This window comes from Apium graveolens, chromosome 9 (genome assembly GCF_009905375.1).
Source record: "Apium graveolens cultivar Ventura chromosome 9, ASM990537v1, whole genome shotgun sequence".
Lineage (NCBI taxonomy): Eukaryota > Viridiplantae > Streptophyta > Magnoliopsida > Apiales > Apiaceae > Apium > Apium graveolens.
The window spans coordinates 213633603-213653033 of record NC_133655.1 but is presented as its reverse complement, the minus strand read 5'-3'; positions in this window follow the sequence as shown (position 1 = coordinate 213653033).

The following is a 19431-nucleotide window of genomic DNA, read 5'->3' as shown; positions in this document are numbered from 1 at the left end:
CTCTCTCTCTCTATCTATCTCTCTATTTCTTTTTTTCTCTTTATCTTTCTCTCTATTCTTCTTTCTCGCGATCAGTAAAAGTGATGCTATTGAGGAATTGGTCAAAGGATGTAGACGGAACAGTGGTACACAGTGAAGCTCTTGTAAAAGTTTTATTATACAAGGAATGCAAGATTTGTTTGAGATTATGGAAAATTGAGGTTATTTGGAAATGGAAAGTTGGTTAGAAAACCCTTAGTGATTTTTTTCCGCTGATTCCGAGGACGGAATCCTTATAAGGGGGGTAGATTGTGATATCCTGTATTTTCAGAATTATTATTATTAATATTTGAATATGTTTACGTGATTTTATGATTTAGAAGGAATAAAATGGTGGATATTTTATTCTTATTTGACGAGTTTGTGTTATTAAATGGTAATGTGCTAATTGTTGAGTGTTATATCGATCCTTGTTAATTTCTAAAAATATTTACTTAAATGTATTATGTTTAAAAGTTTATTTGAAAACCGATCATTTTATTGGTATCGGTAGATTGAGTTCGTTTAGTAATATTCGGGATTAGATGGATATTCGGTCTGCTATGTGTTGTATGTAATATTAATTGTGTGGGATTCAGTTGTGATTGAGGATTATTTGTATTATTAATTACTGAGTCCTATCGTTTTGTTTTTGTCTTTAAAAGTGATTTTATTGAAAATTTAATTTCATAAATATTTAAATTATCTTTAAAATTATTTTTATGCCTTTATAATTACAATCATTATTTTTGAGATTTTATAAAATTTGGAAATCAATATTTCATCAATTATTTAGCCCTATATGATTTTCTGATTTCATTTATTTGTAAAATCCGTATTTAATTTCAAAATTCTTCAAAAATTACGAAACTCATATTCATTTAAGTTTGGAATATTTTGAGAATTTTAAAATTATTTTGGAAATTTTTAGGATTAATTTTACTCGCACGTTGAATCATTTAATTGCTAAAAGCGGGTATAAATTGCGTTTCCAAAATTATTTTAAAATTTCGAAATTTATGTTTTTATAAACTTCGGGATATTTGTAACATTTTAAGACTATTTTCGTGATTTTCTGAATTTGTTTCAAGTGCAACTCGGTTCGTTAATTGTAAAATGCGGGTATAGCGCACGATTCAAAAATGTTTTAAAAATTATGAAAATTTTATTTTATTAGTTTTTAAATATTCTGAGATTTTTAGAAGTATTTCGGTAATTTTTTTGAGTTAGTTTTACTCGCAAGTCTGTTCTTTAAATCACGAAATGCGGGTTTGATTTTAGATTCAAAAATATATTAAAAATTACGAAATTTATATTTTATTAGTTTTTAAATATTTCAGGAATTTTAGAATTATTTTGGTAATTTTTCAATTTAATTTCATTTGCAAATTATATCGTTAAAATCAGAATGCGGGATAGAACCGGGCTGCTGAGAATCCATACAGATCCTTTTTTTTTGCTACGTGGCTATTTAATCAGGGGTGTCATATTTTTTTTCATACGTGTTGATTGCTGATTTTATATAAAAAAAAAATCCAAAAACTACCGACCTGAACTACCCGGCCACGCGCGACCCCTTCCCCCCAATCTGCGCCTAAACCCCCTCCCCTGTTCTTTCCTTCACAGATGTACTTCCCCCTTATTTTCTTTTGTTCCCGCAGTTCACTTCCTCCCTGCTTCCCTCTCTCTCCTGTCTCCCATTATCGTATATATTTTTATACTTTTAATTTTCAAAAATTCATATCTTCTCAACCGTATATCCAAATTTCAATTATTATATATATAAACGATCAGCGTTTCGATACCTACGCATAGGTATATATATTGCAAGGTTTTGATAAGAAAATTTACGGGGCATATTTCCGTTTTAATTTATTTTCGGGACATAGAAAAGGAGTTTGAAGGCGGTGATTACTCCACATGGCATCTCAACGTGTATATGTCTATGGCTATTAATTTCGGATTTTTTTGGAGATATTTTCTGGACATCAGATATTCTCCTCGGGGTGACCAAAATTTATTTTGGATGCGGATCTCTCAAGTCGATCAGGACCAGATATAATGGGTGAAGAGTAGAGTTGAATAGTATGGAATCTTGGGTTGTAGCACTGCATGAGCAGCAGACCAAATGATTAGTTGAATAAAGACGGTGATGTCTTGAGACAGAATGTCAGAATAAATGCGTCTTTGCGAGTGTGACTAACTGCTAAAACCCAAAGGCAAGTATCCCTATCATCACTTATTGTTCAAGTGATATTTATTTTAAATCTTTTGATGCAAGTATTGCTTTCCCTATTCTCAGTTTAGAATCGATAAATGTTTTACATATCGCTGAATTAAATAATTCTGTTATGCAAATACTCGTCTGTTGTTCTATGTTAAGAATAGTCAAGTGATTTTACTTATCCAATTATCGGATTTATAAATGTTTTGGATTTTGAGAAAAGTGATTTGGTTGCGAATATTCCTACCCAAAAATTGGGGGAGTAAAATTATTTCAGGTGTCAATTATTATGACCCCATTTCAATAAAAGGTTTTAAAATTGGATCATAATTGCGTAAGTGACCGGGACAGACGGTCCAGCGGAGGGCTATTTCTAAGTGCCATATGGAATATTATGACACAATTTTTGCCACAGGCAGGTATATTGCCTTTTGTTTGAGTACTCATATATTTGGGGTCACGTTTCTACGAATCATGACCTTGTGCTATCACACGGGCTGATCAACATGTGATAGTACGTCCGTCGGAGAATGATCCTAATCTAAATTATAATATCGTTTTGATATTCATAGAATAAATGATTTATTAACTGTTTCTGTTTTGGAATAATGGTAAAATGCAGTTTTGATTCAGATTTTGATTTATGCTTATACTTACGTTGTTGTTAAATATCAAATGTGGTATTAGTATAGATGATTGATGTTGACTTCAGTATGGGTGTTGTGAGCATCAAAGTTCGTATTGATATCTAATTTGATGTGACAGCAAAGTAAGTATTAATTTGAAGAGTTCGGTTTTCAATGAGTTTATGATCCAATCTATAATCATTGTTTCATGTTATTGTTGTTTATGATATTTCTGTAAACACTGTTTTACGAGTTTTATTCTCATCAAGATTCAAAGTATTGCTAAAGCATTTTGCTCAAAAATATCAAAATGGTTTTGAATATAATTAAGGAATTAAATATGGGATTCCTCAACTAAAATTTTATAATTCAGCAACTATGATTTTATAAATGTTCTGCTCTAATGCAGATGTCAATTTTATATCAAAACGACTATATATATATGCTATAATGAACTTGCTGAGCATTTCTTCCGCTCATACTTGTCTATTTTCAAATTTAACCTCCAGTGAGGATTAGCTTGCGCTAGTTAGCTGCGTAATTCGAGGAAGCAAAGAAGAAACTTTTGGAAGGTGGTTGGTCCAGGGTTGCGGACTAGTGTAAGTTTTATTGTGTAAAGTTGTTTATATTATATTATATTATAGTTGTGTATTTTATTTAGTCCTAGTATACTTCATTTCGAAGTTATACTAGTGGGTTTAGTTTTGAGTTGGAATTTATTGAAAAGAGTTTTAAAAGAAAGCGAAAAAAATTATTGATGGAATTTGGATTTCTTGTTTCTAGAACTGTAACCTCAAAAGATCTTGGATTAGTTTGGGGTCATTTATGCTAAATATCTTCCGCTGGCATTTGTTTATTGATTAAACAAGTTAATTTGGATTGAGGTTTCATAGTGACGACCAAATCCCTTGACCCCGGATTTGGGGGCGTTACAGTATTTATAGCACTTGGTTGCTTCTCTTGAATGATTTCTAGGTTGCTTCTTGGAAGGTGACTTGATATCTTTGCAACTTGATCTTTATTCTTCCTAGGATAGCATTAGGTTTATTCCTTGTCTCCAAATCCATGGACATATCTTTGTAGTTTGCTAGCTTACAAGCTAAACTACAAGGTTAGCTCCTTAGCACACTATTTGCTAGCTAGCTTGGTCATCCTAGTGTTAGCTCACTATTTGATGAAGTAATCATGGTTACTTTCTTACCATGGTTTAGTTAGTGCATTACGTTTAATTAATCACTTACGCGTCGCTCGGTTACTTAAACGTTCTCCGTAATACTAACTCGTAAATGGTTCGCAATGTAATTCCATTCGCACTTATTCCTTATATTTTATTTATCCTACTTGAATATAAATCCGTAGGATTTTAATCTCGTAATTATATTATGATTCCCGTAATCCTTGATAAGTCGAAAATACGGTCGTTTTTCAACGTTCGTTTTCTTCGAAAACTAATACCGTTTACATACACTCTTTTGGTACATATAGTCGTAATATCAATTCCGAAACTCATTTTCTCATGCACTATATAGTGTGGGCTCAAAAGTTTTTTTCCCGTCTGTCAGGGTTACTATTCATTAAACATTTTACAAGGTCTCAAAAATTCGAGTTATTACAGTCTTACCCTCTAACAAGGATTTCGTCCCGGAATCAATTAGAAAATAAGTGAGGATATCTATTCCTCATTGTATCTTAAGTTCCCAAGTTGATTCCTCAGCATTTTGATTTCTCCACAAGATCCTAACTAGCTTCACCGTTTTGTTCCTCAACACTTGTTCTTTCTGGTCCATTATCCGAACTGGCTGCTCGATGTAGGTCAGGTCTGGTTGTAAATCTACCTGCTCGTACTCTATTACATGTCGGGCATCGACATGGTACTCTCTCAACATGGACACGTGGAACACGTTGTGTACTTGTTGCAAATTAGGAGGCAAGGCGAGCTTGTAACACCCCCAAATCCGGGGTCGGGGATCCGGGTTGTCACGAGTTCCATTTCCCTTATAACACCCAATCTTAATAAATAATCAACTACTCTGTACTGTGACCCCACAATAAACACACACCACAAGTTATAGTCTCAGAGATGAACACTCAAAAATAACACAAGTCCTTATATTCCACAATTATAAACCGTTACACCTTAAAAAGGTTCTGAATAAATTTACATATTCCTTGCCATTATTACAATTCATATTATACATAAGTCTGGTTCATCAATAGTTGAAAACCTAGCTTATTGGTAGCTCCTACCTCAGCTACGGCGACATCAACGCTTTCAGAAGACTGCGAAACGTTTTCTAACCGCTTACGAATCGGGAGCTTGGTCCTGTTCATCTTTTCTATCTGTTGTTGTGTGATGAAAGAAGAAAGCAAGGGTGAGCAGTAAGCCCACCAAAATAATATGTATAATGATTAACAATATATGAGCCTTCTCATAGTACTCATGAAAGTCTTGGTCAAAAGAAATGAACCAAGTTTAATATCTTAATGCGATGAAGTCGCAAAATATTCAGTATATATACATATATACTTTTCAAAATCGTGGAAGTCCTCTTCCATGCATAATATACACAGAGTTCCAGTTTATAACTGTATAAAAATATCGTTGCAAGGTGATCTCATATATCTACCCTTGTCTCAACATTTTTCTGAAAATCTTTGATATGCATAAGATAATCATTAACTAGATATAAGTTGAAAATATGAAGTTACAAGATACCCCAATATACTTATATCTTTTCCAAATATTACTTGAACTACCACCGTTCAAGTTATAATCAGTTCAAAAGTTCATCACATAGATGAGACTACAAGACAAGATTTGAATAGATTCAATCTTTGAATATCATTATAAATAATGAAGTTACGAGATACTTTATTAAATCCTGATATATATATACACCTATATATATACATTTCATACACTCCTTGAAAACCTCTGTTATGAAAATTATAAACAGAGTTGCAATATCCAATGAATTTGGAAAGGAGAAAACCTTGGCATAAACCTGATATCTTGCTGATCAGGCAAAGATACCAATAAGTAACCTTTTCTACTAGTAGATGGACGAATTCCCCACGGGTCATCACCCTGGCCGCAATAGGACCTTATGCTGGACTGCCACTCAGCCACTTACGCATTTGATGGTGTAACACCCCCAGATCCGGGGTCGGGGATCCGGGTCGTCACGGTCTTTCTTCCCACAATATCACTTCACTTAATTAATAATAATAACCTTATGCTGTGACCCCACACTAACACACCACAACCCGTTATAGTCTCAGAGATGAAATTGAAATAAGTACAAGTCTTTGAATCCACAATTTAATAGTTATTACAACCCAAAACGATTACTTGATAAATTTACAGTTAATTGCCATTATCTGTCACAAGTTATAATTATACATAATTGATTCTCAAAAGTAGAATGCCTGATCTACCAATGGATCTACCTCTGCAGCTATAGCAGCCATAACATCAACGGGAAGACGCGGGACGCTTCCCACGCGCTTGCGCTGGGTCTGCTGGAGTCTGGCCATCTTTCCTAACTGTTGTTGTGTGATGAAGAAATAAAGCAAGGGTGAGCAGCAAGCCCACCAAAATAATATGTATAATGATTAATAGTATATGAGCCTTCTCATAGTACTCATGAAAGTCTTGGTCAAAAGAAATGAATCAAGTTTGATATCTTAATGCGATGAAGTCGCAAAATATTCGGTATATATACATATATACTTTTCAAAATCTTGGAAGTCCTCTTCCATCCATAATATACACAGAGTTCCAGTTTATAACTGTATACACAAAAAATATCGTTGCAAGGTGATCTCATATATCTAACCTTGTCTCAACGTTTTTCCGAAAATCTTTGTCATTCATAAGACAATCATTAACTAGATATAAGTTTAAAAGATGAAGTTACAAGATACCCCAAAATACTTATATCTTTACCAAATACTACTTGAACTACCCCCGTTCAAGTTATAATCAGTTTCAAAGGTTCATCACATAGATGAGACTACAAGATAAGACTTGAATAGATTCAATCTTTGAAATATCATTATAAATAATGAAGTTACGAGATACTTCATTAAGTCCTGATATATATATCCATATATATATATCTCATACATTTCCTGAAAATCTCTGTCATGTAAAGTATGAACAGAGTTATAATATCCAATGAATTTTGGAAAGGAAAAGAATTTTGGCATAAACCAGATATCTTGCTGATCAGGCAAAGATACCAATAAGTAACCTTTTCTACTGTAGATGGATGAATTCCTCACCGGTCATCACCCTGGCCGCATTAGGACCTCGCGCTAGACCGTTACCCGGCCACTCACGCGTTGATGGACTGCCACCCAGCCACTTACACTTTGATAGACCGTACCCCGGCCTGTCGCTTATGCCGACTCAATTAGATGGGCTTACTTCCCGAACATTGGGCAAGTAATCAATTCATTTATCAAAACAACAACCTTGTTGCGAATATAAAATACACCATAGAGCCGGATCCCTCAGGTTTTGAACGAGTATTTAAATCCCCTTTAAAAGGAAGATCTTAAATATAAAAATGAGTTTTGGGATCCGCTCTAACTTTTAAAAATCATTTTGAAGACTCGAAAACATTTTTAAGAATGTTTGGAGTAATGCTGATTTAATAAAATAAATCAGTCCCAATATGAAAGAAATATCTGAATATTATTATTTAAATAATATTCCCATAAAGAATAATTGAGGTAGAAGTTGAAAAACTTATACTTGAATGAATAGCAATTAATCAAAGATATACTTATACGAAAGTAATATCTTTACTTGAATATCAAAAGTAAGTTTGATTATCGAACATTATTCTTTAATAAAATAAAGAATATTTATAAATAGTAAGCGGAGTCATAATACCTCGAATGAATATTATAAACAATATTCATTAAATAAAATAAAGGAGTCATACATCCTCAAATGAATATCCAATTAATAATCATTAATAATATAAACTGAGTCATAAGCCCTCGAATGAATATTCAAAATAATATTCATTAAATAAAATAAAGTTATCGAATAAACCTTATTCGATTAATAGTTTTGAAAACTATAACCATATATTTATATAAATATATATATTATACTCGGGATCCTCGACTCCCGGTTTAGAAAATATTTTCACCTTTGGGTCCCTATACTAAGGGTATATGCAAATACCGCTTTTCTCTAGCATAGGTATTATGCAACGAATAAGCACTTGAACCAACAGATATATAAATCAAGAATACGAAACATGCATGCATATATATACCATATCAGCATGCTTCAATATATTGCAACATTTGCTAATATAAACATCATGCATCTATCGCAAGATAATGCATATACATATATACATCACAACAACAGTATAACGGGTAGAAAACTTGCCTGAGCGACTGGGGGTTACGAATGGCTCGGGACGAGTCTGGTAACCTATAAACAACAAGTAAGTTGGAATTAAACCAAAGTCACTTGTAAATCTATACTTTAACTAACTTAGACTCTAACGCTTGTTTTGCGCTTACTGATTCTCTTAAGTCACTCGAGTACCCTCGGCTCCACCATTTTTAATAATTTAACCTTTACGAGTTTTAAGGCGATTCCTTCGCGAGTGTCTTACCAACTGCCTAACACACTTACCATAAATGTTTCATACATTAATTAACCCTTTTCGGTCTTTAACCTATGTTTCAAAGTAAGGCGAGGGGAAAAGTTTCGTTCGCGAAACGCCGTTACTTGAAACGGTCATTTCTCCTAAACCGTGCATTGGAATCGAACGAACTACATATCAAAACGAAGCTCGTAACATGAGCTATCTAAACATGGCAGTGGTCATAATCTAGCAGGGGGTTCTCGGGTCCTAATATTATACACAAAAACAGTCTAAAGAAAATCGGACGTTACGACGGCTATGTTTACGCGATTACCAATGTTTAAACTACTCCAATTAACCACCAACCAACTCATAACCATCAATACAACAAAACTTCACCTAAACCATACCACATCAGTCCATAATCTCCAAGGTTTTCAACTCAAACAACCACAATCAAGACCTATGAACTATAATCAAGCTTCAATTACCAAAACACTTCCAAATCAAACCAAACTACTAATAATCACAATCCATGCTTCTCATTTCACAACACCAACCATTAAACTTACTAACAAATAAAGTAAAGGCTAGGGTTTGAAGTTTATACCTTCCTTTGGAGGTGTTAAGTTGCTAGGAAGCCTTAGGGAGCCTCCTACAAGCTTGATCTTTCCAAAGAAATCAAGAACACAAAGTTAGGCTTTGAAGTTTCTAAAAGTCCGATTTAAAGAACTATAAAAATGAGGGTCTTACCATGATTATTTGGACGAGACTTGTGAACAAGAGTTGTAGGCCATCTCAATACCTTTCCAATGAGCTATAGAACACAATATTTGAGTGAGAAATGAAGGAGATACAGCAGTTTTAATGTTCTGGTTCTGTTTTGGCCGAGAGCATGAAGAACAATGCCTTGGTTTCTTTTTGATTTTGATGAAAATGATTTTACTTGGCTTGGTTGCTTTGTTTTTGTGTTTGATTTAGTCAATTACCTTGTTGCCCTTGAATTTGTGTGGTTCTCATTCAACCACACCTCCTTCCTTCCCATGTCATGCTTGTGTAATCCTCATGATGTCATCCTCCCCTCCTTGTCCTCTTTCTATTGGTTGGATAACATCATCCTCACTAATCCCCTTGATTAACTTCCTAATCGTTTGCCTAATGACCGCTGATCTGTTATACGGTTCGCTTAACTTTCGTTTTCGTTTATCGTTTGAGGGATCATACCCGGGATCTTATTACTTAGGTTCCCTTAACCTTTCTCAATATATTGTATTCCTTTTATGACCCTCTCTTATAATCCTTTAATTTAAATCCTTTTTATCCTGTTACCTTATACTCAATTCTTTCCGTATCTATTGGATTTCCGGGAAAAATCAAAGTGTTCGGATTTGGATTCTGACGATCTTTACATACACTTATATCCCATATAAAGTACTAATAAAATCTCAGAATATCCATATCAGAACCCCTACATAGTGTGGCATGAAAAGTTTTCTCATTCAGCAAAAACACTATTCATAAGGGTTTCAAAAATTTCCCAAAAATTGGGGTTATTACAGTCTCCCCTCCTTAAAAGGATTCCGTCCCGGAATCAGATAGAAAATGAATAGGGATACTCTCTTAGCATTGCACTTTCTAACTCTCGAGTAAATTTTCCCACATTGTGGTTCTACCATCAAACTCTTACTAGTTTGATAACCCTTCTCCTAAGCACTCGTTCCCTTTTACTCTATACCCTTCCTGGTTGCTCCATATAGGTTACGTCTGGTTGCATGTCTATGCGCTCATATGCCCCTATTTGTCTGGCATCCGAATTACACTTCCTTAACATTGATACGTGGAACACGTTATGAACTTGCTACAGGTTCGGGGGTAGGGCTAGCTCATATGCTAACTTCCCAAACGTCTTAATATATCCAAGGGTCCAACAAATTGTAGACTTAGCTTTCCTTTCTTTCCGAACCTCATCAATCCTTTTCAAGGGTTTCCAAGGGGATGCCTATAACATTACTAGGCCCCCTATTTCGTACTCTTTATCCTTTTGTGTCAAATCAACATACTTATCATGTCCATCTTGGGCTACTACCAGCCGTCCTTTGATTAGATCTATCATATCCTTGGTCCTTTAGACCACTGCTGGTCCGAGCATCTTGCGCTCTACAACTTCATCCTAACATAAGGGAGATCGATATTGTCTTCCCTCAAGGATCTCATAAGGCGATATCTCAATACTGACATATGATCTATTGTCGTAAGAAAACTCAATCCGTGTTAAGTGATCATTCCAATTTCTTTCAAGTCTATTGCACAGACTCTCATTATAGCTTTTAGCATTAGAGCTTTTGCTTCTCAATACCCATTCTTTTCCAGTTCGTAATCGTTACTACCTTCCGTTCCTAATATTATACTGGTTATACTTTTGCTCGTTAGCGTTCTATAACCTTTTAATAACCACGTCAACCTTAGTATCACGAATGTGTTTCCATTCCGAATACTACCACAACTTTATTACTCCTTTTTCAGCTGTTTCTATTTCCCAAAGTTTGATCAATCATATAGAAGTAAAGGAATTTATTGAGAGATCACTATGATCATGAACACTTGTTATATCGCATAGTTAGTACAGAAGGTGGCCAGCCTTTATTACTTAACAAGCAATTAAACAATAGCTGGTATCCTACTCGGCTTCTATCACACAGATAGATAGTCATTCGGCAATACCTCCCCTTCTGGAAGGGTTGTTCTTCTCAGCTTACATGAAATGAAAAGAAGAGAAAAGAATGAACTGAAGAGAATTGTATATTCATAAAAAAAATTTATTGCCATAAAATATCTGGCTTGGAATCTACCTCTGAACTATAGAGGTTTATCATAGAAGAACAAAACATATATGTATTTATATCAACATCAAGTATTATAGCATCGCATTTCACGTGCCTAAATATTTTCGCTATCCCGTCCATCATTCTATGGACCCATGCTCTTCCTCGAGCTTATACACAATCACCTTTGAAACTTCCTCGACATCGAAAATCGAATTTGGGATCTCATTCTATATATCACCGTTACTAGGATTCTATGCTCGCACCGCAACCTTCCTCGTATAATAATACGACTCTCTATTGATAAGAAAGAATAATTATTCACTAGGTAGATACTCTACTTAATTAGTCTATCAATGATAACTTATACACTACCATGACCCGATTAGTGGTACTCAATCTCAACACCCATTCCAATACAACTCTCACGGTTGTAATCAGCTCATTACTCGCAGAATCATTGCTGCCTTACTATGGTCCACCACTGACCTACTGTCGTCATTCACTTTTCCATAAAATCTTAATATCTAACCATACGGAGTCCATACATCTCGTATCTAATTCTCCTAAGGAGTTAACATAACCACCAATCACAATTCATGAAGAACACTCCAAACTCTGACGTACTTTCATGACATGAAGTAGATAAAATTGCAGAAGAGTTTCAATCAAAGGAACGATAGCAGGTTAATACCATTCTTAATCATACGCCCTAAATAGAAGAATTAACTCAAGGGTTCATCTAGTCCTTTTTGAAACATGGTCCTGGCTTATCTCAAGATAGGACCTTCTAAGATAGATAGCCCGTTCCTGGCGATTACATGAATTAAACCTTTACCAACTACTATTACGGTTGGGTATTGCACAATCATCAGAAGGAATGTCAATCTTCCAAACCATAATTCAACCTTCACATTTTTAACCATCATCACTGTTTTCTTTTGGAACACGCGCCTATAATTATCCACTTACCTTTAAAGTGTCGGCCACCTCTTTGGCCTTTCCTAATAGTAAAATTTCCTTACAGTCAATGTCATTTTAACCACCTCCAAATAAATTTTCTACCTTATTTCCGATCACTGCTTGAGTGAAGATGTTTTCCTTAAAATCAGATGGGAAAGAAAAGAAAAAAAAATATCACCATTTTTCCATAAGTTATTGCCTCAATCTTTAGAGGCTAATCACTGCCAAGACTGACTCTCAATCATACTTAGAACATTTTTTATCTTAAGTCCTAATTGCCCTGAACAATTTCGACCATTACTGGTTCGATCCATACTTTCTCGTGGTTTAACACGTGCCCCACTTGGCATCATTATAATTATGTCATATTTCCTTTATCAACATTTTTATTCTTGAGAATTTCGAATATTTCCTTTCTCCTTGTAAAACCTCTAAGGTTATCCTTCAATCGTTCCTCCTGTATTCCCTATATACAGGGCATATCAAAATACCATTTACTAATACTAGAACCATTGTCTATATACTTCTGAAAAATTTCTCCACTGATCCTTAAAGGTTATTATTACCTTAATCCTTTCCAATTCATACTGTCAAAACTCATACTATCCCTATTAAGGGTGAAATGCCAACCTTTATGCATTCCCCTAGGATTCATTTTAAGTTACCGATGTTCTATCCTTAATTCCACCTTTGAAAAGGTACATGCATCCATCCATGGATAAACCAAGTCATATATCCTTGATAGATTATCTTCTTCATCATTCCCACCTCGATAGTCTATACCTAACTTCATAATAGCATCCTTATTCAAATTGAGGTCAATCCATATGGCCTCCAAAAGATAACAATGGTCATCCGCTTTTCTTTCCTGATTTGGTAATGATAACATGGATGTTCTGGAAGATATTGGTCGTGTTTAACGTGAACTTCTTCTTAATAATTCCTTATTTAATTTTGTTGTTTATCTCAACAGTCACCTCAATGTTGGGATATCTTTTATACCTGGCGTCTCCCTTTCTGGGTATCAAGCCACCGGTCTTACATTTCACCTTCTTGAAGGTCACTTCCTTCATCCAATTTTTCCTAATTTTTACTTCCTTATCCCCTTAGTCTATCCGCGTCTCATTATTTATCTTTCGAATTATCTCAAGGTTTCCTCGAATCCTCCCAACTTACAGGGGATAAACAATATGTATCTCTTATGCCCTCAACCATCAATTTTAACTTATGGTGAATCACCCTCATCCTGACGAATGCATACTTTTCTATGTCTATTGCTACGAGTCTTTAGGGTTTCCTCATACCCAACTCCCTTATCATTCCTCAAACTCTATTGCCTTTATATTCCTTTCCACTTCAGTTTCTTTTTATTTTCCTTTCTCTTATCATTATTTCATGGACCAACACAACATAAACATTGATTTCATACATCTCGTCATTCTGGATTCGTGTCCTCAGAACGAATCTTGATAACTTTTACAACTTAGATTCATAATTCATCATGCTCGTCTGCCTTTGTTCTGTCTCTAAAGCTTTTACACTATCTCCATAACCTTGGGAAGTACTTTCCTAAAACAATTGACTGAACTTAAATCAGTTTATTATAACCTCTGGCTCCGTGCCTTTCTTGGTCTTTCACCAGCGGGTGGCCTCTCTCTTAGGAGGGTAAGTGACAAAAACAGTCCTTTGTGGTTCGTCAATCATTTAGAATCTTAAATGATTTCTCTATTTCCTTTATCCAGGCTCTTGCCTCGGCTGGGTCAGCTTGTTCCATGGAACTGTGAGAGCTTAGCGACTTAAAGGTCCTGAAAGAATTTCTCACCGTACTGTCTCCTCAGGGTGGTGGTTGGGGATAATAGTCTAAGTTCTCTTTAGACAGGTCCATGAATTGCCGTATAGGGGTACCATCTCGGGTCTCCTTTCCTTATTCGACTTTTTGTTTCCTTAATATGAAATGTTTCATCCTACTCTCCATAATTCGGGTCATCTTTTAATTTAAAATCCTCATTTTCCACTCCATTATGTCATGAGTTCCTTCTATCTTGATGGCGACCTCCCTGACTATCACGTTCAGGGTTTGCTCTAAATCTTATTCCTCAAACTAGCTTTCATCTAAGATCTCATCTTTAAGCTCTTGAACATTTGGAACCCAAATTCTGTAGGAATATCTCATTATTCCCTTCTCATCTTTCTCGGTATTAACCTCTTATCTATTTGTTGGCTCTCTGCCTTCATTCATAACTTTTTCTGGCATAATATGATCTTTTCCAATAATTCGGGCTGTATTGCTATCTAAAACAGCTTTTCGGTACCGGCTCCGGTTACCTTCACTACTATTTCCATTTTCTCAAAATCTCTTATAAACTCTCCAAAAGACATTATCATCTTGAGTCTCTCCTTTTTACTAAGGGCATCAGCCACCATATTGGCTTTCCCCGAATGATAAAGAATCTCCCAATCATAATTCTTGATTAGCTCTAACCGCCTCCTCTGGCGTATGTTGAGCTCTTTCTACGTAAGAATGTATTAGAGCACTTATGGCTTAGGTAATTCTCGCACTTCTCTCCATACAAGTAGTGCCTCCAATCTTTAGGGTAAAACTATTGCCACGAGCCTAAGCTCATGGGCGGGGATATCGAATTTCATATTACCTTAATTGTCTTGACGCAGACGCGATTATCTTGCTGTGCTAAGAAGCACCCTAATTCCTTATGCGAAGCGTCACTTACAAATCACAAAATCTCCTTTTTCCATCCAGCAACGCCAGCATAGGGGCCATCACCAACCTCTGCTTCAGTTCTTGAAAGCTGTTCTCGCATTTCTCTGTCCATTCGAACTTCTCAGTCTTACGAGTAAGCCGCGTTAAAGGGGCTACTATCTTTACAACTTGAACGAACCTCCGGTAGTGACCGGCCAATCCTACCTCTGGTAGTTGCCCTAACCATGGTCATCAATTCCTCAGTGGTCCTTTATTCATTCTTGTCAGGATCCTCCATAGGATCCTCCTCAGCAACTATCCCTTCTAGGACAACATCCTCAACCGCTACATCCTCAATATCAACATCATCAGGTCCCGCGTTAGGACGCTCTATCGGATCCATAATCTGATCCCCAATAAATAATAAAACATCATCGCGTTGATGTTCCTCAACTTCAGGGTTCGGAGTCCCGCTACCATATACGATAACGAACTATGCTTCTATCGCTACATTTATAAGGGTTCCCATAAGGGTTTTAACTGTCAGTACTACGTTAGGTAGTCCGACTATGAACTTGGCAAGAGTTCTTATTATCTTAGTGAATTTATTATCTTAACGTCCCATCATCTCTGAGGTTTATAACGCTTAGCTCTGATACCATTTCTGTAACACCCCCATATCCGGGGTCGGGGATCCGGGTCGTCACGGTCTTTCTTCCCACAATATCACTTCACTTAATTAATAATAATAACCTTATGCTGTGACCCCACACTAACACACCACAACCCGTTATAGTCTCAGAGATGAAATTGAAATAAGTACAAGTCTTTGAATCCACAATTTAATAGTTATTACAACCCAAAACGATTACTTGATAAATTTACAGTTAATTGCCATTATCTGTCACAAGTTATAATTATACATAATTGATTCTCAAAAGTAGAATGCCTGATCTACCAATGGATCTACCTCTGCAGCTATAGCAGCCACAACATCAACGGGAAGACGCGGGACGCTTCCCACGCGCTTGCGCTGGGTCTGCTGGAGTCTGGCCATCTTTCCTAACTGTTGTTGTGTGATGAAGAAATAAAGCAAGGGTGAGCAGCAAGCCCACCAAAATAATATGTATAATGATTAATAGTATATGAGCCTTCTCATAGTACTCATGAAAGTCTTGGTCAAAAGAAATGAACCAAGTTTGATATCTTAATGCGATGAAGTCGCAAAATATTCAGTATATATACATATATACTTTTCAAAATCTTGGAAGTCCTCTTCCATCCATAATATACACAGAGTTCCAGTTTATAACTGTATACACAAAAAATATCGTTGCAAGGTGATCTCATATATCTAACCTTGTCTCAACGTTTTTCCGAAAATCTTTGTCATTCATAAGACAATCATTAACTAGATATAAGTTTAAAAGATGAAGTTACAAGATACCCCAAAATACTTATATCTTTACCAAATACTACTTGAACTACCCCCGTTCAAGTTATAATCAGTTTCAAAGGTTCATCACATAGATGAGACTACAAGATAAGACTTGAATAGATTCAATCTTTGAAATATCATTATAAATAATGAAGTTACGAGATACTTCATTAAGTCCTGATATATATATCCATATATATATATATATATCTCATACATTTCCTGAAAATCTCTGTCATGTAAAGTATGAACAGAGTTATAATATCCAATGAATTTTGGAAAGGAAAAGAATTTTGGCATAAATCAGATATCTTGCTGATCAGGCAAAGATACCAACAAGTAACCTTTTCTACTGTATATGGATGAATTCCTCACCGGTCATCACCCTGGCCGCATTAGGACCTCGCGCTAGACCGTTACCCGGCCACTCACGCGTTGATGGACTGCCACCCAGCCACTTACACTTTGATAGACCGTACCCCGGCCTGTCGCTTATGCCGACTCAATTAGATGGGCTTACTTCCCGAACATTGGGCAAGTAATCAATTCATTTATCAAAACAGCAACCTTGTTGCGAATATAAAATACACCATAGAGCCGGATCCCTCAGGTTTTGAACGAGTATTTAAATCCCCTTTAAAAGGAAGATCTTAAATATAAAAATGAGTTTTGGGATCCGCTCTAACTTTTAAAAATCATTTTGAAGACTCGAAAACATTTTTAAGAATGTTTGGAGTAATGATGATTTAATAAAATAAATCAGTCCCAATATGAAAGAAATATCTGAATATTATTATTTAAATAATATTCCCATAAAGAATAATTGAGGTAGAAGTTGAAAAACTTATACTTGAATGAATAGCAATTAATCAAAGATATACTTATACGAAAGTAATATCTTTACTTGAATATCAAAAGTAAGTTTGATTATCGAACATTATTCTTTAATAAAATAAAGAATATTAATAAATAGTAAGCGGAGTCATAATACCTCGAATGAATATTATAAAAAATATTCATTAAATAAAATAAAGGAGTCATACATCCTCAAATGAATATCCAATTAATAATCATTAATAATATAAACTGAGTCATAAGTCCTCGAATGAATATTCAAAATAATATTCATTAAATAAAATAAAGTTATCGAATAAACCTTATTCGATTAATAGTTTTGAAAACTATAACCATATATTTATATAAATATATATTATACTCGGGATCCTCGACTCCCGGTTTAGAAAATATTTTCACCTTTGGGTCCCTATACTAAGGGTATATGCAAATACCGCTTTTCTCTAGCATAGGTATTATGCAACGAATAAGCACTTGAACCAACAGATATATAAATCAAGAATACGAAACAGGCATGCATATATATACCATATCAGCATGCTTCAATATATTGCAACATTTGCTAATATAAACATCATGCATCTATCGCAAGATAATGCATATACATATATACATCACAACAACAGTATAACGGGTAGAAAACTTGCCTGAGCGACTGGGGGTTACGAATGGCTCGGGACGAGTCTGGTAACCTATAAACAACAAGTAAGTTGGAATTAAACCAAAGTCACTTGTAAATCTATACTTTAACTAACTTAGACTCTAACGCTTGTTTTGCGCTTACTGATTCTCTTAAGTCACTCGAGTACCCTCGGCTCCACCATTTTTAATAATTTAACCTTTACGAGTTTTAAGGCGATTCCTTCGCGAGTGTCTTACCAACTGCCTAACACACTTACCATAAATGTTTCATACATTAATTAACCCTTTTCGGTCTTTAACCTATGTTTCAAAGTAAGGCGAGGGGAAAAGTTTCGTTCGCGAAACGCCGTTACTTGAAACGGTCATTTCTCCTAAACCGTGCATCGGAATCGAACGAACTACATATCAAAACGAAGCTCGTAACATGAGCTATCTAAACTTGGCAGTGGTCATAATCTAGCAGGGGATTCTCGGGTCCTAATATTATGCACAAAAACAGTCTAAAGAAAATCGGACGTTACGACGACTATGTTTACGCGATTACCAATGTTTAAACTACTCCAATTAACCACCAACCAACTCATAACCATCAATACAACAAAACTTCACCTAAACCATACCACATCAGTCCATAATCTCCAAGGTTTTCAACTCAAACAACCACAATCAAGACCTATGAACTATAATCAAGCTTCAATTACCAAAACACTTCCAAATCAAACCAAACTACTAATAATCACAATCCATGCTTCTCATTTCACAACACCAACCATTAAACTTACTAACAAATAAAGTAAAGGCTAGGGTTTGAAGTTTATACCTTCCTTGGGAGGTGTTAAGTTGCTAGGAAGCCTTAGGGAGCCTCCTACAAGCTTGATCTTTCCAAAGAAATCAAGAACACAAAGTTAGGCTTTGAAGTTTCTAAAAGTCCGATTTAAAGAACTGTAAAAATGAGGGTCTTACCATAATTATTTGGACGAGACTTCTGAACAAGAGTTGTAGGCCATCTCAATACCTTTCCAATGAGCTATAGAACACAATATTTGAGTGAGAAATGAAGGAGATACAGCAGTTTTAGTGTTCTGGTTCTGTTTTGGCCGAGAGCATGAAGAACAATGCCTTGGTTTCTTTTTGATTTTGATGAAAATGATTTTACTTGGCTTGGTTGCTTTGTTTTTGTGTTTGATTTAGTCAATTACCTTGTTGCCCTTGAATTTGTGTGGTTCTCATTCAACCACACCTCCTTCCTTCCCATGTCATGCTTGTGTCATCCTCATGATGTCATCCTCCCCTCCTTGTCCTCTTTCTATTGGTTGGATGACATCATCCCCACTAATCCCCTTGATTAACTTCCTAATCGTTTGCCTAATGACCGCTGATCTGTTATACGGTTCGCTTAACTTTCGTTTTCGTTTATCGTTTGAGGGATCATACCCGGGATCTTATTACTTAGGTTCCCTTAACCTTTCTCAATATATTGTATTCCTTTTATGATCCTCTCTTATAATCCTTTAATTTAAATCC